Below are 6,859 nucleotides of genomic sequence, written 5' to 3'. Positions count from 1 at the left end.
ACTGTACAAATTTTTCAAACAAATATATAATAGTTCTTTGCATGGAAATTATTAATAAAGAGATTTTATTTTATATTTAGATACTTTTTAAATCTAATAAATCATAAATCTAATCTAGATCACATCTAACAAATTTATGATTAAAGATAGATCTACATGAACTAGGACAACCTTTGCACTGTAAGGGGTAAACCTTACAGCAGGACAACCTATAGTTCGTGATTGATCTAAAAATTTTAATTTAGATTTAATAATCAGATTATAAATTAGATCTAATCTAAAATATAATCTAAACATGTATAAATAATTATGTAATAAACAATCTGGCTCTAATACCAATTGAAGAAACCAGATCTAGGGTTTCAGGGTTAGATCTTAAAACTTTTTAAGATCAAGCAGTGGAAGACTAAAGTAAATCAAAATTTATCTTGTAAAATAGAGAATCTTTAGATCTAAAATTTATTTCATGATTATTATTTAGAATTAAATCAAAAATTAAAATATAAAAGCAAGAACTATATGTTGATCATATCAACATGTTTCTATACTACATCTAATGTATGTAAAATATAATAGATCAGATCTATTACCTTGCAAGTTAGACGTTCTAACTTTGCTGATCTGGACTTGAGGATGATGTTGTGAGCCCACATATGTTCGACCTCTAGGAGTCATCCACATGAGCCCACGAATCACGATCAGAAGTTCTGGTCCAGAAATCAGCATAGTATGCTGATTTGGTCCTGATCTAGGAATCCTAGTCTTACTAGGATTCAATCTATGACTTGTTCAAATTTGGTTTCTCAAACTAAAATCAAATCAACCTAATTAAAATAGGTCTTAACCCAATTAAGAATAATTTAATCAGATTAAATTAGATTTAATTTTGATTTAATTTTTTAATCAAATTAGAAATTAGGTTGACCCAAGTCCTATTTGAACTAGGACTAGTTTTTCCTTGCACTTGACTTATCCAATAAACCAATTGAACTTGATCCAATCAAATCCAAACTAAATTTAATTAAATTATATTTAATTAGACTTAATTCAACCCATTAGCTTAATCAAATTAAGCCAATTAGCAATCGAATTGCTAACGATCCTCCTGCAACACTTGCACTAGGTTAAATGTCAATTGTATTGATCGTTTAACCTAGAACGATTCTTAATCGTTGATCAACCATCCGATCAGATTGTGAACTCTAATGTATGTAACCTCATAAGTTAAACCTAAGCTGGTAGTATAGAAAAAATTTCTATGTCAATCGAAGTGACCATCTAGCAATGGTACCCAATGGCCGAATAGATCGAATGTGTAGAACAACATCCTTAGAATCCATGGGGATATAGTTTTCATATAATTCATCTTCTTGATCAAAATACTCATAGGACACCTCAGAGTTTAACTGTCAACTCTGATCAGGTTGTCCACATTGTATTTCAAAATATCAAATCCATTGATGGATTATCCTGGCTAAGGTTTTGCTAAATTGAAATACAGTGACTTATTCTTCTCCAACTCTTGGAGTGGTCAATCCCATCTTGATCACACTTTGATTTTGCAAGTACTTGACCTTGCCCAGAAGCCTTCCATCACTGAATTAGAAATTCAGTTAGTCTAGTACCAAAGCACAGTGAGTTGCTTACAAGTCACTGAGAAGATCTCAGGTCTAAGGACACTTATACATATCCCATCAAGACATTCTTGACAGCAGAATGCTCTGAAGTTGGTCACGTTCAATGATGATGTACCCTTACATCTCACCTGTATGCTAGACCAATATTTTCACACTCCTTGGTTAAGAGGACAACCAACCCATATGGCCTACAGTGACCTATACTCAATAGAAACTATCATCCTTATTAACAGCCCATCATTTGGTCGTGAACCATTTTAAGGACTAGTCGATAAATCTTCTCTTTATTGAACCTAAATAGTCCTAAGGACTTCATCACAACAACAGAATTCATTAGAAGATAAAAACTTGTGATGAAAATATAAAAATATATTTTATTTATTAACAAATCAATTACAATATAAGGGTGCTCAACCGTCAACAGGTTGAGATTGGCTTTTAGGATATATTTTCCAACATGACTTGCATTAGAATCCTTGTAGTCTTAGATATTTGATCTCTTTAGAAGAACTATTAGGCATCAACTATTGGAGCCTTTTCATCCACTTTTTCACATGCCACAGAGACTAGGGAATGCCCCATGCTGGATCTAGATGCTCTCTTTTAAGTGGGCATGCCCAACTTGATCAAATCTAGTGGCCCCCATGCAAACAATCAAAGAAATTGATTAAGTGTATGAACCCTTAATGTATTTGATCCAAAACCATAGGCACCCAACAATTGAGCCTAATGAATCTAATTCATTTAGGTAATTAGTAGATAATTAATTTGAATTAATTTTATCAAATAAGTAATTAAAATATAAAGAAATAATTGAGTTCAACTATATACTAGCGATTATCCTGAACTCAATAGGATTTTTCTAAATTCAATTGAGACTTCATAAGTCCAATTGCTTATTTTAGATTTAATCTCTTTATTATGTGACTCATAGGTTCAATTCTATCTAGTAGTGAGATATACTATGATCTCTATCATAGTATCATTAGAACTCTTTTCAATAGATCAGAATGATTCCACTCCAACTCATCAAGGATTGTCGAACCTGAGCAATCTTAGTAAGCTCTCACAATCTACCAGTGACACCTAGCAGTATGAGATGGCAATCCAGTAGAACCAAAAAGAATCTCAATGTATAGTTTACATGTGATTCAATCCCTCTATCATGAGTCTCGACTAGATGACAGGTCATAGATAAATCATCAAATCTCATCATCAGTCATATGATCGATTCGATTAGCTCAAGTTAATTATGATCCTCATAAAAATTCTTTTCCATCAATCATACTGCTGTAGCCATAGGCTCTTAGACTTAGCCTCTCAAACCTCATAGGACTACTCTTCTCTATCAAAGTCGATAGATTCCATCTAGATGCGCATCCTACTCCTACAGTGGACCAACTGTCGCTAACATCTACTATAAGGTCTCAATGAGGCAACGTTTATATGTCAGTCAAACTCTAGCAGCCTCGCTATGAGTAGTCATACCATCGTAGGTCAAAAGATCATTCACACAACTACAGCATCGAGATAATCACTGATGTTTGATTGAAATCTAAGTGATCTCTTATATGATCACACTTAGTACTAGTTATTCTCTAATAACTATCCGCATCGTCACTTAATATCTTTACAATATAGACCAGAGACTCATCAATCCAGAAAGAAGCGATCTATGCACTAATCTATCCAATCGATCACTATCCTCATGATGATACTATGACCAGAAGTATTTAAGAATTATATACATGCCTCTAATTTTAGTACCTTGAGAATATATATCAAAGTATTAATTCTATGAATGATTCAGGGATACATTACTCTTGAATAAAAGTTAAACTTACCTTTTTATTAATCAAATCAGTATATTAAGTATAAAATTATGTCCTAGATTTATTACAATGTGTCAGCCATATTGGCTTCTAGGATATACATCTAACAGTAAGTCAATACCACAACCCAATATAACATTATAGGTAAATGGGAGTTTCATGACCAAAAAGTTTACTTCAACAGTAGATTGCTTCAAAGATTGTCCTACCATTACAGAAAGGAGACGGTTCCTTCACCGACACTGTATTGCTAGAAAATCCAACTAGAGGAGAATTCAACTTCTTTAGTTGTCCGAGAATCAAGCCTATTTGCATGAAAGCATCATAAAATAAGACATCCACGGAGCTTCCATTATCAATCAAAATATGATGTACATCATAATTTAAAACATTTAAGATTATGACAACAGGGTTATCATGTGGACAACTTATTCCTTCTAGGTTGACTTCAAAGAAGACAATATCACCTCTGACCCTTTTCTTCTTCTTCTTCAGCTCTTTCTCCTCTGCTTGGCTTGGTTCGAAGATGGTGTTACCAAATTTCCCCCAAAGATGGTGTGGATTTCCCCTATTGTCGGTCAATCCCTCTAGGGGTCTTAATGATGAGGTGGCTCATTCCATGGTTCTTCTCAATTGGGTTGGTTATCAATGTACTGCCAAATCATCCTCATTGGATGAGTGCCTTTATCTCTTCTTTATGTTGCCAACACTCTTCGGTATCATAGTCGTGGTCTCGATGGTATCTGCAATATTTTCTTGCATCCCTTATACATGCCAGCATTATCATCTTCTTCGGCCTCAGGAGCTCTTCTTGGTGCTCTATCTCCATCAGTATTTGTAGTCAAAGGATGTTAAGAAGGGTAAAGTTGTTGAACCTCCAAGGGGGCAATCTAGATGGCACCACTTGGGAGGAGATCCAACTCAATCCTTTCGAGGTGGTGTTTGAGACCAGTGTGACCCCTGTTCATTGCATCGTCCTATATGCCTGTGATCCTTCCTTCCCTCAGTTGTTCTTCACTTGAGATCCACCACTGGGATTTTCTCCATGCCAATTCAGGCCTCTTTTACATTATCATATTTCTTAGCTCACTCTATCATTTCAGCAAAGTCTCTAGGGTATTTTTTTTTTCTCGAGTGAGAAGAGGTCATTTTGGAGCAATCTAGCTTTGAGTGCCCTCATAGCCATCGACTGATCCAAGTTTCATACTTCTAGAGTCATGACGTTAAAGTAGTTGATATAGTCTCGAAGAGGCTCATTTTCTCATTATTTTATACTGACATGAGAGTTCGAGTTTCGATGTTGTTGGCAACTGCTAATGAAGTGAGAGATGAATAATCGATCGAGCTGATTGAAGGAACTGACTGTATTTAGCTGAAGACTTGAGTACTAGTATCGGGTACCTTTCTTAGGATCGAGGAGAATGCTCAACAAAGGATCATATCAGTTGTCCTATGAAGGAGCATCAAAGTTTTGAAGCTCTCCAAATGATCGATAGGATCGACAGTCCCATCATAAGGATCTAATTGCGGCATTTTGAATCATTCGAGAAGTGGCTCATCCATAATTTTTTGAGTGAATGGAGGGTTGATATTAAAGCTAAGCTCTATGCTTTGCTGCTGCAAGGTTGGTTCTGTAATATGTCGATCTGACATTGCATCTCTTGGAGCTTCCTTTCCATCTCATCCTTTTGAGTAGGATGACAATGAGGAGAGAAGTTGCTCGATATAGAATTCCTCCTCGATAGTGGGGTTGGTGAGCACCTATATCTTCCCTGGGCAAGGCCGTTAGTCGTTAAGATTGCTGGAGCCTGACCTTGGACTATGCGGGGGTGAAGGTCATTTGTCAGTCTGGCCTTACCTTGTGGGATCTTTGGGGCATGCTGAGGTGTAGTAGTTTGCTGCATTCCTCATACTATAGTAGATAAAGCCTATACCTACTGGACAAGGCTATTGTACTACCTGTTAGATGGCTGACACTGATTGTGGGGGAGGATTCTCTTGAATTGGCTCAGTGCTGCCTCCTCTTGGCGGTCATTGTTGGTCCATGCCCCATTCAGCTGACAAGTTGCATTTGATGCTTCTCTTTGTGGCCTCATGGTGGTTCTCTCCTCCTCAGAGCAAAACTCCAAAATAAAGTTCGGAGACTTTCCTCTAGCACCAACTATTGTTGCCAAAATCCCATGCCTAAGGTCATAGGTGATTCTTCTGGCTGAGGTGACAATACTGAGTGAAGGCTGCCTCCAAGGGCTGATTCGAGACCTACAAAAAGTCCTGATCGGAGATTTTTTGGTGAGGATCCTCCAATGCTCAAGTTAGGAGATAGAGAATGAGGAGAGAATAATTTTTGAGAGCTTACCCTTGGGGTCCCCACACCTCTTCTATTTCTAAAGAGGGAGTTGGAGTCGAGCATGCCCTGGAGACTAATTGATTTTCGATTATCATGCATGGATCAAGCTAACGATAATTATTTCAATTTGGGATGTGATTTGAGTGCGATGATATTCTTCCTTATCTAGACTTTCTAGAGTCATGAAGCTGATGGGCTTCCCTAGCTAGGATTATTGTCTTGTATGCATCTTTCTAAGGTTGGCTCAGCCTGAAAGTACCTCATCCATGGTCAAGGTACTAGCCCCAACACCTCAGTTAGAGTCATGGATCGAGCATCCTAGTCAATGCCAAGGTTTGAAGTGCTATCCACAAAGTATTGCTATAAGCACATTGATTCTGATCTTGTGTCGGATATTCTCAGTCTGGCTAACATCGACCTCCCATTCCCATGTTTTATCGAGGTCCAAACTCCAATGGTCCTCAACCAAATTGAGGATATGATCGATTGAAGCCGAGGTGATGATCCACAATAATGACTATCATCATCATTATATATATATACACACACATACATACATATATCATAGAAAACCTACTTCATCTAAATATATACTTATGCTCTCAAAAATATCAAAAACCTATTCTATAATCTCTCAACAAGTATGTCCTGAAGTTCTATTTCAATTCCTTGTTCATATAAGTATGCAATTTGGAATCAAAATAAAATTTTTGCCTTCCCTAATATATTCTCAAAAAAAAGAACAAATCAAAGAATCAAATTCTCAAAAAAAAAATATCATGAAAAAGTACACAAAATCCATAAAATGCCCCTCAAAGTCCTAAACTTACCTACTAATATGTTGTTTCTCTTAAGGTCCCTAATAAACATAATGACCAATGAACTTTGCCATCAAAGAACTAACTTTTACCTTCACTAACTTTATTTCACAAAATTTTAAATTTCTTGACAAAAGAGCTAATCAAAAGATCAAAATTCATATAGGAACATAAAGAAAAAGAAAGTAGACAAGGAATTAGGATCAAAAGAAATATTGTTTTTAA

Source organism: Elaeis guineensis, unplaced genomic scaffold (genome assembly GCF_000442705.2).
Source record: "Elaeis guineensis isolate ETL-2024a unplaced genomic scaffold, EG11 Super_Scaffold_32645, whole genome shotgun sequence".
NCBI lineage: Eukaryota > Viridiplantae > Streptophyta > Magnoliopsida > Arecales > Arecaceae > Elaeis > Elaeis guineensis.
This window is presented reverse-complemented; position numbering follows the sequence as displayed.